Source organism: Triticum dicoccoides, chromosome 7A (genome assembly GCF_002162155.2).
Source record: "Triticum dicoccoides isolate Atlit2015 ecotype Zavitan chromosome 7A, WEW_v2.0, whole genome shotgun sequence".
NCBI classification, from domain to species: Eukaryota; Viridiplantae; Streptophyta; class Magnoliopsida; order Poales; family Poaceae; genus Triticum; species Triticum dicoccoides.
In genome coordinates, this window is record NC_041392.1 from 612,414,459 (window position 1) to 612,430,886 (window position 16,428).

Sequence of the window (16,428 nt, forward strand, 5' to 3'; positions counted from 1 at the left end):
GGTTTCCAGCAAGGTATTCTCTGCAAGTACTGAAATAAGTGGTAACAGATAGTTTTGTGATAGGATAATTTGTAACAAGCAACAAGTAAGAAAAGTAAATAAAGTGCAGCAAGGTGGCCCAATCCTTTTTGTAGCAAAGGAGAAGACTGGAAAAACTCTTATATAGAGAAAAGCGCTCCCGAGGACACATGGGAATATCGTCAGGCTAGTTTTCATCACGCTCATATGATTCGTGTTCGGTACTTTGATAGTTTGGTATGTGGGTGGACCGGTGCTTGGGTACTACCCTTACTTGGACAAGCATCCCACTTCTGATTAACCTCTATTGCAAGAATCCGCAACTACAACAAAAGTATTAAGGTAAACATAACCATAGCATGAAACATATGGATCCAAATCAGCCCCTTACGAAGCAACGCATAAACTAGGGTTTAAGCTTCTGTCACTCTAGCAACCCATCATCTACTTATTACTCCCCAATGCCTTCGTTTAGGCCCAAACAATGGTTAAGTGTCATGTAGTCGACGTTCACATAACACCACTAGAGGAGAGACAACATACATCTCATCAAAATATTGAATGAATACCAAATTCACATGACTACTAATAGCAAGACTTCTCCCATGTCCTCAGGAACAAAAGTAACTACTCACAAAGCATAAACATGTTCATAATCAGAGGGGTATTAATATGCATATAGGATCTGAACATATGATCTTTCACCAATTAAACCAACTAACATCAACTACAAGGAGTAATTAACACTACTAGCAACCTACTAGCACCAATCCCGGACTTGGAGACAAGAATTGGATACAAGAGATGAACTAGGGTTTTGAGAGGAGATGGTGCTGATGGAGATTGCCCTCTCCCGATGAGAGAAGCGTTGGTGATGACGATGGCGATGATTTCCCCCTTCGGGAGGGAAGTTTCCCCGGCAGAACAGCTCCACCAGAGCCCTAGATTGGTTCCGCCAAGGTTCCGCCTCGTGGCGGCGGAGTTTCATCCGAGAAGATGGCTTGCTATTTTTTTCCCATTGAAAGACTTCATATAGCAGAAGATGGCCACTGGAGGGCCACCAGGGGGCCCACGAGGTAGGGGGCGCCCAGGGGGTAGGGCGCGCCTCCCACCCTCGTGGGCAGGGTGTGGCCCCCCTGGTGAATTTCTTCCACTGAGTATTTTTTATATATTCTAAAAACGTCTTCCGTAAAGTTTCAGGACTTTTGGAGCTGTGCAGAATAGGTCTCTTATATTTGCTCCTTTTCCAGCCCAGAATCCCAGCCGCCGGCATTCTCCCTCTTTATGTAAACCTTGTAAAATAAGAGAGAATAGGCATAAGTATTGTGACATAATGTGTAATAACAGCCCATAATGCAATAAATATCGATATAAAAGCATGATGCAAAATGGACCTATCAACCTTCCATGAGGCGGCTGAGTTGCTCACGTTGTGGACCGCGCGCGCATGCGATGCCGACTCCAGGGCCACCATGCGGGCATGGGCGTATCTTCTTACTTCAGGATAGACACATGCCAGGTGCCCTCTTCTTCTTCTTCTTTCTCTTTCTCTTTCCCTCTTTTCCCTTTTTCTTTCCCTTCCTACTCCTCTTTTCATGTTAAGGTCTGGTGATGGCCTGCTGCATCCCCCGTGCAGCGTTAACATCACCTTCATGTAAATGACCTCGGTCATCCGGGCACTGCCCGTTTTGAATGCATAAGGTAGATGGTACCCTACCTTTTTATTCAAAAAAAACTGATATGATACACATCTATAGTCCATTCTTTGATCTAGTAGGAGAAACACAGAACTTACAGAGGGACTCATATTGACGCGGGCGCTGCCGGGAATGAGTAGCTCGCCTCCAGAAAAAAATCCTCTGCGTCTGCAATGCCTGAGCCGACTCATGGTGTTCCTGCTACTGGTAGCCTCCATGGGCAGCACGGAAGAAAGGGACTCATGGAGTTGAGAACCAGAGCCTGAACAAAAGGGAATCAACTTGACAGCCACAAAGCAAAAACGAAATACTTACTACATTGAACATACCTGCACATCGCAGCCGCCACCACTGTCGTCTTTGTCTTAGGCAATCTGCACGACCAGATCTGGAAGGAGAGGTCCTTGGGGAAGCTCGCCGCCAAATGTAAGTAAAGCTATAGGGCGCGCGCGGGGTGGGGGGAGGAGGGGGTGGCTCGCCCAATTCAACTACGACTGTGGCCGGCAGCGGGCAATTTGGGAGATTCTCGAAGAGTCTGTTTCTTTCGCGAGAGAAGAAGAAAGGAGAATATCCAGACTGTTGTGTTCTGATGTCCCTGCTCCACAATTCTTTCTGGACTCTGGGTGTTTTTGCAAAAGTGCAAGTGGCATGGGGCAACTTTTCATCTCAGCCCTATGTTATAGATCAAACGGTCCAGATGATGTGAAGGCATGCACACCGTCACCACCAACTCACATTTTTATAAGAGTAGAGAAAAAAGGGACATGGCGAATCCAAATGAATGTTATAATATAGAGCAATTGCCACTGTTTATGAACCAGGACAGAGATGAAAATTTGACATGGCAAAAAACATTGCATTTTTGCCATGGCAAAAAATGAAAAATTTGTTGTATAGAAAAAACAACTATAAATTTACATGGCAAAAATACAACATCATGTAGTTCAATGGCAAACACATCTATAAATTTACATGGCAAAAACACAAACATTCTTTTAGTCCCACAAACTTCTTGTTGCCTTGGCAACACATCATAAATACACATGGCAAAAACACAACATTGATTTAGTTCCATGGCAACACATCATGGCAAAACTACAAAATTTCATTGATATGGGAATCACTAAAAATGTGTTGTGCATTCCTAGGTAGCCGCATGGCATTTGAAGAGATAAACTAAAAAAATGAAGAAACGGAGCTTGAGCAATGTGCTACATGCAAATGATTTAGCCAGCACGAGGGGCTTGTGAAGTGCGCTGCTGTGAAGGTCGAACTCGAGCTGGGTCCGGGTTCTCGACCTCCTCAAGCACCAGCAGCTCCTCCGGTGCACAACCGCAACACAAATTAAGAAAAAAATGGGTGGAGGGAATCGGCCCATCAATGGCCATCACTGTGAATGCAGGAGGCGACGGCAGGCCTACCGCATCACCCCCATGCCCCACCGCATCACCTCCACTGCAACCCCCGCCATGGCTGCTGACTATTGGATCGCGGCCGACGCTGCAGGGGGACGCCGCCGCCGGTCGCGAGCAGCCGCCAGGCCTGCTGCATCACCCCCGTGCCCGACCGCGTCATCTCCACCGCCATGGTTGCCGGCTATTGGATCACGCCAATGCTGAAGGGGGGCGCCACCGGGGTCGTGAGTAGCCGCCAAAAGTCGTTGTGATCCCTCCATGGCCGCCGCCTAATGAATCTAGCTCGTTCATCGGCTTTTCCTCTCGGTTTCGCCGGCAGCTTCCTCGCCCATCTACGATAGCCGCCTCCTTGCACACAACGGCCTACCCCCGTGCACCCCAACGAGGCAGCGCTGTGCCGCGGATTTTTTGTCGAAAGAGACCCTCTGCCCACTGGAATTGCCAAAAAAGACCCCCTGCAGACGAAATTGACAAAAGAGACCCCCTCACAAGTGGCGGCAGGCGCGGCAGGCGACACGTGTCACCTGCCGCCACGCCATGAGGCGATGGGCCCAGCCACCACCGCAGGAGGCGGCCGCGCGGGGCACAACGGCTTCTGCACAGTGTAGCGTGCCGCGACGGAACGGGCCGCACCAGGTGGGCCCGGCCGCCACCGGGCGAGGCGGCCGCTGCTGCCGCTGTCGCTCCTCTGCCGACACGGCCTGCTGCGCGTGGGCCCAGCAGGTGGGCCATGCCGCCACCAGCCGAGGCGGCATGTGTTGTGCTTCTGCACGCGCAACAGTGCGCAAACGGCGCTGATTCCGAGGCGCGACAGCGACACTGACGGCGGTGACTCCAACGCGCGGGAATATGGACGCTTTTGGTTCTTTCGCCCGGGAATCAGTCCTGCCTTTGCTTCTTTTGCCTCAGCGGATGCGATGGCACTGGGAATCCGATGCTGCGGGAAGCTGTTGTGCCGACACTACAGGGATCCTAAATATCCCCGCTTAATTTTCTCGCCATCATTTATCTTCTGAGCTTATAAAAGGAGACACCGAGGCTCTCGTCCAGCCATCCTCGAAATCGGCACTGCGCAAAGTGTGTAACACATATTTTCAGTCGGTATGAGTTTGCCTTGCTCGGATCAAAGCATTAGGCCGAGGAAAATGAAGAATGCAAGTTTGCCTCCGGGGGTGGCAGTCCTGCGGTGTTGGTGTGGCGATCTTTGCAAGGTGAAGGAGGTTACGGATTTTTCAGATTGGTTGGGCATGAAGTTTTTCATGTGCGCCAATTATGAGGAAGATCCACCCATAGCTATTTCAGAGTACGATAAGCCTCCGGTATGCTTTAACCATCACAAATAGATATTGTTGGTATTTTGATAGATTCTTTAATAACATTCTGGTTTCTTGTTGTAGTCTCCTCCGCCTCTGTGCATGTACTATCGTTGGATTGACACGGAGATGCCGGCTTGGGTAGTGACTGAGATTCGTGAAAGAAGTCGTCGTGCGTGTAATAGTTTCTATGCAGAAGAGCGATGCGAGAAGGCGGAAGCTGAGGAGAAAGCAGAGCAAGAGAGAGAGTTAAAAGAATACTATGCGGAGCAACACTGGTTTTTTCAGGATTTAGGAAAGAAAAACAGGGAAGAGGCTCATCGCATGGAGGAGCAGGAACGACAGCGAAAGGAGGCTCGTGAGGCGGAGAGGCAGAGAAAGAAAGAAAGGGCTCGTCAGGCCAAGGCAGCAGAAGAAGCTGGCGATGGAAAAGGAAAATATCCACGTTGGACTCAGTCGATTCCTGTGGTAGTATTTTAAATTCCGCAATCATTTGTATCTTTATTTCTGCAGTTTAATGTAGCTTTATTTCAGTAGTTAAATGTAGCTTTATTTAAATTGTACGATGTATCTTATTTTCAGTTGTACCTTGTCATGTTGTATCTTATTTTCAGTTGTACCTTGTCGTGATGGAAAAGAATATAGTTTTAGAATAAAGTAGTGGCATTTTCTTTCCCTCCACTAATTATAGAACATCGTGCAACAACTACAAAATGAAATTAAGATAGAACATAATGCCTTACAATAAGAGAGTACAAACTAATAATGCAAGTACATCTGAATTAAATGGTACAACTGGAATACAACTTAAAAACTACATGAAGGCATCATCGTCATCCTCCGTCGATGCAGAAATCTTGCCATTCGAGGATGCAGAACTCTTACCCTTGGACGATGAAGAACTCTTGCCCTTCGAGGATGCAGTACTCTTGCCCTTAGACGATGCAGAACTCTTGCCCTTTGACGATGCAGAACCCGGAAGCGGCCGCATGAAGATATCATTTTCGTCCTCGCTCTCCTCAGTCCATAAAAATGGATGCTTTTCTGCAGTCCTTCTAAAAGTTTCACTCTTCGGCTCCACTACCTTCTTCCACCTTGCATTTAACCTAAGAAGTTCTTTGCGTACCTCCTCATAGGTCCTTTCAGGCCACCCAGACCTACGTAATTGGTGAGCCAACTCATTCATTATGGTGTCACTACCGGTGAGTTCGTCCCATGGAACTATCCTATTGTCCATCCTGAAATCGGTAGCTAGACTCAGAAGAGTGCTGCTCATCCCAGGGTGAAAACTACGATCGAAAGGATAATGGGACATCTCGCCTACACTACACTCGAATGCTTATCAACCTCCGTCTGAAGGGGGTTTTATAGGTAGAGAGGAGAAAATGGCGGGAAAGAATGACTGCGGTATGGCGGGAGAGGGTTGGCAGGAACATATGGCGGGAAGGGGTTGGCGGGAAACGGGTGGCAGGAAGATATGGCGGGAAGGGGTTGGTGGGAAACGGGTGGCGGGAACATATGGAGGGAAAGCGTTGGCGGGAAAATATTGAGGGGAAAGCGTTCCCTGAAAATATATTTTTTCAATGTCTAAGATGGGCAATGATTGCACAGTATTCATCAGCCAAAATTAAAAAAATCATTTCAGCCTAACATAAGCAAAAGAGTGGAGCGAGAGATATAGGCGGGAAAAATTGTTCCTGACTGGTGCATTTTTATTTCGGCATACATAGAAGTTCAAATCGAAAAGTCTGATACAGACATATGTAGATACAATGGGTCGCGCATGTGGATAGATGAATCACCCTACTTTACGACGACCACCTAGCCTTTCCTTACGACCGGAAGGCGACAAGCGATTAGGTGGCCGAGTTACATGAAGACCGCGACCGTACTCCAATTCGGCTTCATGTGTCTGCGAGTCCTGCGTAGGTGGTGGAGTCGCGAATCCTTGTTGCGAACCTGAAGCGTAATTGTAGGCGTATGCTTGTGACTCCGCGGGGATAAAAGATGGGCCAATAACGTCCCCTCCGAAGAACTCTGTAACTAATGATGTAACCGTGTCGCCATGATCATGTGATGCTCCCCGGAGGCCTGTGTTGGCGCCATGATCATGTGATGCTCCTCGGAGGCCTGTGTTGACGCCACGTTGGGTGTTCTCATCGCCCCAATTAACATCAGGTATGTCCTGCACATAGAAACATTGTAAACAAACTGTTAGAGGATAATATATGATATCATTGTAAATGCATTGAAATGTAAACAGGACTACCTGATCAGATCCCTCTCCTATACTGTCTGGCCATTGTACGTGGTGCTGGTTTAAATCTAGTACATGAGTCTCCTCGGGCATGGGGATCCATCGCGTGGAGAGATACGGCTGAGATCCCTCACCTTGGGTGTATGCATCATATCATGTGTACGCATATGGGTTAGGGGAAAGAAACTGCTCGGGCATCGAATCCAAGCCCGTGCCATGGTCCTGAGATGTCTGCCCCTGACGAAGCTACATCGAAGAAGAGCGATGCAGTGGCAGAGATGAGTCATGTGTGGCAATGTCGTTCTAGTACTTGGACCCTCCCCGCACTGCCCATGGCTCGTACGTGCCTCGCTCGGTCTGGACGACGGCGCCGCACTCGGTCTGGCTGACCTCGCTACCGGCATGTTGTATGCTCCAGTGACAACGTCGTCGCCTCTACCGCATCTGAACTTCTTTGCCATGTATTGTTGAAAACGTTTCTGGAATGTCTTGCGAGATGGGCCCTGGGCCGGCATGCTATCCGTAGCCATCTGCCCTACTTCATTGCAATTTTGAAGCTAAACAATATTTGGATGTTATTTAGTTCAAATGATTATGAAATGATGGACCTAAAAAAGTTACAAGTGATTATCATCTGGTCATGATAGTAAGCTGCATGCAGCTCAACATGTCTCCGCGCCTGCTCCTCTTGTGTGAGATGTGTTGGTATAGTAGCTGGCTGACTGGCCAGGCTAGCACGTGTGTTCATGCAGTACCACTACTTGTACGCTTGATCTATACTTCCATCATATGGTCTGCAAAATTAAATAATTACATAAACCATTGTGATCAAAGCAAAGCATCTTCACGCATCGTATGATCATCGTAATAAAATAATGTACATAGAATAATGTAAATAAAATATACCTAAGTTGATGCACTATATCTGCTAGCGCTTCATTTTCCCACTTGTGTACCCATTCAATGTTCTCTTCCCTCCAATCGTATAAACTCCAACCCCTGCCCATATTGGTTAGCCTGCAAATTATGTAACAAAGTGTGAGTTTAGTAAATTAAAAATGACACTAACTATTTAGGGATGTCACATATTACTTATGTGTTTCCTCGTCGATACGTCTAGGAAAAGGTGGTGGAATTTCTTAATAGAGACCGAACTGTCTTACTACATGCTCTGGGTTGTAAGGCTCAACAAACCACAGGAACAATAAGTTGCAGCGAGTCAGCCAGAATGCACTATCGGTCAACATGCCTGGTGTGAAGTGTCGAGCATCAAAGACCATTTGTAGCTGGTCCTGAGTCCACGGGTTCCATGTGACTTCTGCCTCATCAAGTATCTCAAACTGCTGGAGGTACATAGGGTAACAATTTTTCGCAATATCTGAAGACCAACGTTTCCGTGCCTTTGTCCACCTGGTAGCCATAGTTGCGCTGGCACCCTCGCTAAATTCGTATGGGTATATGGATTGTACTATACGAGGTCGTCCTACAGGAAGGTATTCCCAGGACCACAACTGTAGAAACTCATAGGCGACACAAAATAATGGAGCTTTTTGTGCGAAAGAGGTTTTTTGCGTGGCATCACACAAGCCTCTGTATGTATGAGATAGCATGGCAAAACCGAAGCTGTATTTTGGCTGCTCGGGTAAAGGTTCATCTACCATATTCTCTGCAATGTAGATGAGACCAGGGACAACAACGTCCCCATGTGAATTTGGAAATAGATTCCCGAGGAGCCACAACAAATATGCAAACAGATGTCTTTTTCTCGTCTCCTCATTGGCGAAGCTAGATAAATTACGAAAGTTATCATGAATCCAGACGAGTGGGATGCCCCGAGGGTTACCAGAACATTGTGATTCTGGCATTTCCATCCGAAGACGGGCTGCTATATCTAATGCCCAAGATGGAGACACTCGTGGAGAGACTACCGGCTCACCTCTAATTGGTAGAGCAGTGATCATAGAAACATCTTTCAGTGTAGGTGCAAGCTCCCCAAAACGAAAGTGAAAGGTGTGGGTTTCGGGTCTCCACCGGTCAACGAGGGATGTCAAAAGGGATGGGTCCGAACGTACTTGGTCGTCGCATGATGTGAGCCTAGCAAAACCTTGCAGTCCATAAGCGTCAAGGTGAGCAAGGAAAGAATTGTGTATTGGCCATGTTTTCTTTATGGTTCGAAGTCTGAAAGGCCGATAATCATGCTTAGTATTTGTTTTCAAAAATAGGTGGCAACGGTGGCCGGCATCATGGGGCCCCTGCAAAAGCACTGGCACTTCACCCATAACCTGCACACAAACATACAAATATAAATTACGAGGAAGACAGAAATACAAATGCAAATCAAAATTAACTTAAAAAATACAAAGAGATACGATTTACATTAATTATCTGAAGTTAACATCAGGAGTACAATGATACAAAGAGATTCAATTTAAATTTAATATAAGTACACATAACGAGTAGAAATATAAATAGACATGGCGAGTACATATATATCAACATCATGCATTGGTGTTGGCTCGATACGGGCAGTCTCTGCGTGAATGTCCAGGACACCTGCAAACGCGGCATCGCCTTGGTTCTCCCATCTGGCTATGGTCCATGTCATTGCGATGACGCCTAGATTGACGTCGTCCCTTTGCGGTTCTCATCAAGTCGGCGATCGGAACCCATTTCGGCCCATCTGGCCACAACATTTTGTAGTTCATATCAATGCCCCAAGCCCAGAACTCACCGTTTCAAGTGTTGTACAGATTGTACATGTTGAAGTACGGCGATATGTATGGCTCGACGCTGAGTTTTTGATCAACATCCGCCCGGAGCACATGACTGCAAGGGTAGCCCTCAAGCTTGGGCTTGTTACAAGTGCACTCACAGGAGGTTGAGCCAAGGGTGACAGCTTGCTTTTTTGATCCTCTGTGGTGACCCTTAACGTACTTGGCTCGCACATTGACCTCCCACTTATTCCTAAGTGCGTCCACTTTCCTTCAGCCATGACTTTGGGACTTCTTTGCTTTCTCGTCCAGATGTCTTTGCATCTTCTCGGACCATGGCTTGTTCAATTCAACTTGTGCTTTGGTGACGGTGACCCTATCTGCAAAGTATGACAGGGTCCGATTCCAAGTTTCTTCAATTAGGGCTGTGATAGGCAGTGCTCGCACCCCTTTAAGAACACCATTGTACACCTCTGACATGTTGCTGATCATTATTCCATACCGAGCCCCGGTGTTGTGAGCCTGCGCCCACTTGTCCAAATGAGGGCAATTCTCACGGATCCACTGGCTCAAATGTATGGGCGTCCTACGATCCCTCCGGTCTTCTCTCTGCGGCAAGGCCGCGCGGTCGATCTCACCATTGATACCTGCCCAGATCGTATTCATTTTGGCTTCAGTTTTTTGCATGCACGTCCTCTTGAATAACTTGAACCAATCCTTGTTTTTGAATTTGGAGTAAAAGTTTGCTGCCAAATGCCTCATGCACCACCTTCCCTCTAGATCGGGCCAGCCCCACTCTTCTTTCGACGCCTTAATTATTTCAAGAGCGCTTAATAATCCAGTGTTGCGATCAGAGATGATGCAAACACCTATACGCTCTTTCACGACACCAATCTTCACGCAGCTCAGGAACCACAACCAGCTATCTTTGTTCTCGCTCTCGACCAATGCATATGCAATAGGAAGAAGCTGATTATTTGCATCCGCTGCAATCGCCACCAATAGTGTGCCCTTGTACTTTCCAGTTAGAAAGGTACCATCAACAGATAATACCGGGAGACAGTGCCTGAAGGCTTGTATAGTCTGGGCGAATGCCCGGAATAAGCGGTCCAGGATTAGCTCACCCGGGTTCATTGCTTTTGGACGTTCTCTCTGCCAAACTTGAGTCCCCCTATTAGCACTTGCTATTTGATGAAGCATTCTAGGGGCATAAGAATATGCCTCCTCATAGGTACCATACAAGTTTTTGAATATATTTTCCTTCACACGCCTAGCCTTGCTGTAGCTAACAGGGAATCCAATTAGATCCTCTGCATCTTTTTGCAGGGCCCTAACACTAATATTGAGACTTCCCTGCACAATTTTTTCCATCGTCTGTGCCACAAATTTTGCTGTCACATTGCAGTGATCTGAAAGAGTCCCAGTTTGCTCACAGGTATGCTCCACTATTTTTGTGATATGCCATGACTGACATACCCCAGGCTTCAGTCTAGCGAGAATTCTTCCGCGGCAACCTTTCGCGGTGTGGTTGCATATGACCTTCAACTCTTTTTTATCAGACTGCTTCACTCTATGCTGGCGGTGGATGCCGATTGCATAGCTACCCATTGCCTGGTAAGCAGACTTCTTGTCTGGGAAAACTTGCCCAACCTCCAGGCTTCCCGCTCCTAGGCCAGAAGCAGAGTGAAATTCGTTGGTGATGCTCATATCCTGTAAAAACCCAGGTTGCAGTGCCGCCGCGACCGCCCTCTGAGGAGGAACATCTTCTTCTCCGCTTGACTCCGAAGACGCAGAAGAATGATCATCATCATCCAGCGCCTCCGGCAATCCCTCCACGTGTTCGCTCATGTCAACGGCCGCAGACCAATATCCTGTGTCGTACACAGGCTGGCCGCCCATCGGTTCCGATGGGCCGATGCTAGGGGCTGATGTGATGGCCAACTCGACCTCACCACCCCTGCTACTGCATCCGGCAACATCAGTGACTGAAATGAACTCCACATACACCATCGGTTGACCATACATTGAGTTATTGGGATTTCTTGCAAACCTCATGTACGACCCCCACGACCGATCACCTGTGACAGGCCACAAACCCCAACGAGCAACTGTCCCATCATTTCCTCCGTCAATGATGAAGGCCTCCATTGTCATTTTTTTCCCTGCATCCCTGGGCCAAACACCGCTCGGATGCACCTTCTAACAGCTGTGTAACCCACGTTGACCATGTCTCTCACTACAACTGTAGTCGACTCGCACAAGGACACATCCACCCCGAATGGACCGTCGCGTAAGACGTTCCCATAGTACACTACTAAATTTTCCATAGTACCTAACCAACATACATGTTTACATTTCAAATAATTAGTAACTGAACATATAGTAACGATGACAACATTTACATATCTTACGACTAAAATAATAACCGTATTTTCATTATAAATATTCGGTTTGTTTTTAGAACCATTTGCTTAGACTTTAAGGGGTTGTTTGGTTAACGGGTATTTAAAGATCTATTTTCTCTAACTCGTCTACGAGCGTAACAAACTAAAACTCTGTTTGCTTTTCTTTAACTACCCCAAAAATATCCTAAAATAGTTCTCGTAACATGCAAAAACTTAGCTTGTGGAAAAACGACTATTAGTAAAATATGGTTTTCTACATAATTTTCTTACAACAGGTTATGACAAAACTGAGGGTAAGTACTCGCTATCCAAACAACCACTAAACATAATATTACGATAATAACATTTTAATATCATATGAGTAAAATATCTAATTTCTTCCGGCATGATATAATGTTTTTCATATCATACGATAAAATTCATTTATTTACAAATAATAATATTTGCAGCGGCATGACAGTACATCAATATAAAAAATATTAACAAAATTACGGTGTCATTTTATACCTTAGGTCCAATATGGATGTGCTTGCAAATGCAATTAAACGTCCAAATAGTTCGAATAAATATCCGTCACCAGTAATATATGAACGGAGTCAACATATTATCACATGAACATCAATATTACACACGGATTTTTCTTTCTGCTATTAAAAGTATGAAAATAGCACTTGCATGTATGTGGTCATCATCTCAAAAGGGACAGCGAACATGGTAACACAATTTCTTCAATCACGTCATCTCCTCCTTGTTTGCTACTAAGATGAATTATTTTACCTAATTACATATATCATTAAGTACATTACCACCTATTTTTTTCCTAACCTCTAAGCACTAACATCACATAGCTAATGACTAACTAATTACCACCGTGCATCACAAAAAAATCCATGTATTGCAAAGCTCATACCTTGATCTCCCCCTTCGTACTTCACTTAGCACGGCAAATCCTACTCCAGAAACTCCAAATGACTCCTCCAAGTGCTGAAATAATGCCTAAAACAACATAGAATACACACTTAGGAACTAATCAAACAGAACAAAAACATCATGCATGCAAACAAAACCAACAAAAATGGATAGATCTTACCTTAATCTATCTTTTCTTCAACTTCACCATCTTCAAAAACCAACTCTAAATCGGCCAAAATCACGAGTGAAAGTGGCTACCAAGTATTTCCTTCTGTGTATTCTTGTAGACTTTGACAGAGTAGAGAGGCGGTGAAGGCAACGAGAGATATTCGAAAGAGTGTATGCGCAGCCGCGGTTGTGCGTATATAAAGAAGAGGAGCACTGTATTGTCGGCAGAACGAGGTAGACTCACCTACCGCGGCCTCAGATTCCAGCATCACGGTGTCTCATCACACGCAGCAACTACAACGCTCTCGGGTGTCGGCAAGAAGCGAAAATCACGCAGGCGAGAATCTGATTCCAAATTACAAAGCATCAGTGTCAGCTGCAGAAAGCAAAACAATGCGAAAATCACCCGCTGCAGCAGCAATTTCCGGGGAAAAGCAGGAGCACATTTCCCGCCGTCGAAATTAGTGCCGTCAGGTCGCTGTCATAGGAATCAGCGCCGTCAGGGGTCAGGGGCTGTCGGGCCGCAAGCAGCGCTGCCGCCTCACCCGGTGGTGGCTGGGCCCGCGCCTCGCGTTCCGTGCAGATGCTGTTGTCGGCCTGGGCGCGGCATGGGCAGCAGTGGCCGCCTCACCCAGTGGCGGCGTGGCCCACCTGGCCTCGCCCGTTACGTCGCGATTGTTGCGCTGTGCCGAATCCGTTATACCGCGCGTGGCCACCTCCTGCTATGGCGGCCGGGCCCGCCGCCTCCTGGTGTGGCAGCAGGTGACACGTGTCGCCTGCCGCGCCTGCCGCCACTAGTGAGGGGGTCTTTTTTGACAATTTTATCCGTGGGTAGTCTTTTTTGTCAATAGCGTTCAGCGGGGGGTCTTTTTGGACAAAAAATCCTGTGCCGCGCAGTACCCACATCGTAGGGAGTCGCTGGGGTGCGCCCGCTCACACAGGAGCGCCGTTGCCGAGATCCCCAGGGATGGAGATTTGATAAAGGGGAGAATGTGGGGTACATAGTGGATAGGGGAGTGGGCGAGTGGTGAAAAGGAAAGGAGATAGGAGACATGGTCGTTCGGTCGGTCTGTTAAAAATCCCGAACGACTTTTTGTGCTGACTTGGCAGTGACACGTGCTCTAAGAATAGTGCAGAGCATCTGACGGCAGCTAAAGCGTTCGGGTTGAAAATCAAAAGACAGGCCGTTTGGGAGTTATTGAATCCGTTCTTCTTTGAGCTAATACCATCAGAAGTCATAGAAGTTGTATTTGATGTTCAGTTTAATACCAAAATTTTAATAATACCGAATTATGGTCATTCAACTTGTCCTCATGTGCAAATATGGTCACTTCGTCCGTATCTAGACGTATATTGTGCTTATGTGGCATATACCAACATTGCTACGGTCCACTGTCAGTGATCGGAACAACACCATGCTATGTGTGCATGTTCTTTTTACAGATACAACTCCCGTTCTACATAAAAAAAAAAAGAAGCATTGGTGCTCGAAATCACGAGCTCATGTACGAGCATGCCTTCTGCCAACCACGGTACTAAACAGGTTCTCACATGAAAAAGGAGACACACGTTAATCTTTCCCTACTAATAAAGCACAGAGTGCTTCTGGTCGTCCGTCGTCGCTATCGATTTTGCATAAAAGTCCTTCAGTTTATTCGAATTCAACCCGCAGTCCCTGTTTAAGTGGATCTGGAAAAACGCTTTAATTTTGCACAAAGGACCCTATGTTTTGGTATATTCAAAACGCGGTCCTTTTTACATGGGCGGCGCGACTGGAGCTTGCAGGGGCCGGATCCGCGCACGACGGGGGCTTGGAGGCGGATCCGGAGGTGGGCGGCAACGCGGGGGGCGAGGAAGGCCGGAGTGCGGCTTCCCGGGCGGATCCATGGCAGAGAAGAGACTGGGTGGTGAGGTTGAGAAGAAGGGAGAAAAGTGGGGCGGTGCGGCGACCCACGCAGGAGCTCGCCGGAGCCGGGTGACGATGGACGGGCGCGGGAGACAGAAGGATCCGGCGCGGCGGCGCGCACTCCTTGTAGTTGGAGGCGGGCCTTCATGGCCGCGGCGCCCCTCCCCCCGCGACAGCTCAGGCAGCGGTCAGATCCGCCCTCCCTCCCTCCCTCACTCCTCGCACTGGAAGACCTAGCCGCTGGGCCATGGTGACCGACGGCGATGATGACGGTGGTGGCTACCTCGACGATGGATAAAATCCGCTCCGCCCCTCCTCTTATCCGTCGACGACCGCTTGAATCCCGAGAGGAGAGGAGAGGAGTGGGAGATCCATGGCGGCGGAAAGATCCGCGCCTGGATCGGACCTGCTCGTCAAGGAGACCCACGCCATGGAGCTGCTCGTCAATGTTCCACCCTGGTGAGTGTCGATGCCATGGTTCTGCCCTTCTTCCCTCCCCTTCCCTGATGCTCTTCTCTCCCTCACGCAGGCACACATCCAACATCGCCATGGACCAGTAGCTCAAGCCGTCTTCTTCCAGATGGTGATGGAGTTCCCTCACCATCTGCAGGTCATCATCCTTAAGGGCTCCACCATCTGCAGGTCTTCCTTCTTCTCTTCTCTCTGTTGGATTCCATTTGATTTTTCTGCTCTATTGGTGAAGCTCCCTCTCTTCTCTGCTGCAGTGTCTACAGTGGACTATTTGCATCTTCAGTGCAAATACCTGATTGTATATGGATGGATTGTAGGGTCTAACCACCTTGATTTGATTCGGGCTGGAGCAGCAGCAGCAGGTCCTTCCTTCCATGGAGGGCATCCACAACATGACCCGCACAAGGAGCTCCAAGCAGACAAAGGTACCTCCTCCATTGTTGTACATGTTCGTGAGTTCTTTGTGATGATGAAACCACTGATTGGATGTCCTGATTAGATACAATCCATTCCATTGAACTGTGGGGACAACATGAGGCACATGTCTCTGATTTGTTGTTACTTTGGTTGACAATATGTACTGTGCATGCGTGTGTGTGTCGATAAGTAGCAGATTTGCTTGGCCGCCTGTGACACTCATGCCAAATCCTTTCTGGGGTTATACAACCATCATGTTTTCTAAGGTTTTGTTTTCCCGCCTCCATCTCTTCCATGGCAAGCAACACAGGTTTCTTTGTTTGTAAATTAAGCAGTTTGGTAGATTTGGAAAGGAGGAACAAGGTACTGAACTTTTATATATCTGCACAAGGTACCTTTCAATTAATAAGATTTGTTTTTCTGTTCTGAATAGGGTACTGAGCCTGATAATTGTACCTTTCTATTCTGAATTGCATATTTGTAGGAATACTATGTTATGTAAGAACATGGCGGTGCAGTCACCCGAGGTGAAGAAGCTCTGTCACCTACCTCTACATCCTCCACTAGGCTGACAAGCACAACTGCTAACAAGTATGCTAATCCACCCTCATCTGCATCGCTTCCTCCTAGCCTGTGATTTATGACATGGAGCATGTTGTTCTGTTATCATATACACGAATCTGTCCATGCTTAAATGTGGTCATAGGTTGTGGAATAGGAGAAACAATATAATGTTCT

General features: G+C 47.3%; 1 long non-coding RNA gene across 1 annotated transcript; it reads left to right on the forward strand.

Moving 5' to 3' along the window:
* The first annotated feature begins 14,779 nt into the window (after positions 1-14,779).
* LOC119332727 lies at positions 14,780-15,692 on the forward strand. The gene is made up of 3 exons (XR_005161116.1): positions 14,780-15,261; positions 15,332-15,444; positions 15,528-15,692. It is a non-coding gene; the product is annotated as an uncharacterized LOC119332727 (long non-coding RNA).
* The last annotated feature ends 736 nt before the right edge of the window (positions 15,693-16,428 follow it).